Below are 1,641 nucleotides of genomic sequence, written 5' to 3'. Positions count from 1 at the left end.
GCCAAGTGGCAGCATTGATGGACTCAAGTGTGGCAACAGTAGTGAGGGTGGCCCAGGATCAGGCAGCGTATCGTTCTGCTGAGTCTACGGTTGCTATGGGTCGGTACCGACTCGATGGCATCTAACACCAACAAATGAGTCACAGAACTGACTAGACAGTAATTAGCCACAACAACAAGGACCTTGGACTTCTGTGAATAGTAACAAAATATCAGATTCATTCTTATAAGAAGATAAACATAATTGGAACAACTATCTCTTTAGCTTTACCCCATCCATACCCTACTAAAGAGTTCTCCATTCTATAGAACACTTCGCTTCTTTCATTATCCATATGCTTGGCAGTTAGAGCACTGCAGGCAAAGGACATGAGCAGAAAATGAACACTGCTAGTTATATCAGACTTAAACAACAGTTTACTACTATTTGGTCCACATAGTTTAAGATTATAGAGTAAATCCTCTTAGCAAGGATTTGCTAAAATGCACAACAGAAAAGTTTACAAAGCAACAAATAGTGTGCATTGTTAAGTAATATTAAGTTGACTATTTCTTCATTTTGATCTTATGTGAGTTTTCATTCATTGAATTCTTTTTTCAGTCCATGTGGTATCTTTTTTCTTTCAAAAAGCATTTCTACTTGGTCTGCAGAGAGAAAATGTTGCTGTTCTGGTGATGTTTATATACTTTCATGTTTTTCAAGTTAGAAAGTTCATCCACAATTTTTTGTTCTTTCAGTATTGCTACCAAGATCCTCATTGTGTGGGGTTGAGTTGGTGCGGGGTGTGCCCTCTAGCTGGGCATCTGCACCACATTCATGATACGGCAATGGGTACCAGGCAGCCCTCAGCCTCTGAGTGTATGTATTCACAACAGCTGCACCCTCCTTTTCCTTTTCCTAGCTATAACAGTTGTTTTGCAATTTAAATACACAAGTGGCATGCATTATCATAACCATATACAGAATATACATAATGTGAATACAAGAGTTTGTATTTCCACAACTGCCTTAATTTTCTAGGTCTAGGGATCCCTGGTGTGGTGCTGTAGAATCAGCACTGGACTGTGAACCACAAGATCGGTAGTTTAAACTCACCAGCTGCCCCTTGGAAGTCCTATACAACGAACCAACTCAAAGGCACTTAAAAACAAAAGAAGGCACAAATGATGCTTCCCAAATAATGTATATAGTAAATTACCAGCAGTCACAAATAAAGTTAAATAGAGAAACTCTGTTTACTGCAGAGTTATGAGTTCAATTAGTTAGAGTAAGAAGACTGACAGGAATTTAGAGAATGAACATAAAAGTAGTCAGCAAATGCAATGTTGTTGTTAACTGCTGTCAAGTCGATTCCGACCCATAGCAACCCTGCATAGGGTTTCTAAGGAGCAGGTGGTGAACTTGATCCACCGACCTTGTAGTTCAAATGACTTTGCAGTCTGATGCACTAGCCCACAGCACCACACCAGGACTTCAGCATTTGCAATAAGTAACAATGTTGCTGTTGTTGTCAGGTGCCATAGAGTCGGAACCGACTCAGCAACTCCATGCACAGCAGAATGAAACAATGTCCGATCCTGGGCCAACCTCACTACCGCTGCCACACTTGAGTCCATCAATGATGCCACCTGGCCAATCCAT

The sequence above is a fragment of the Chrysochloris asiatica genome, unplaced genomic scaffold (assembly GCF_000296735.1).
Source record: "Chrysochloris asiatica unplaced genomic scaffold, ChrAsi1.0 scaffold00045, whole genome shotgun sequence".
NCBI lineage: Eukaryota > Metazoa > Chordata > Mammalia > Afrosoricida > Chrysochloridae > Chrysochloris > Chrysochloris asiatica.
This window is presented reverse-complemented; position numbering follows the sequence as displayed.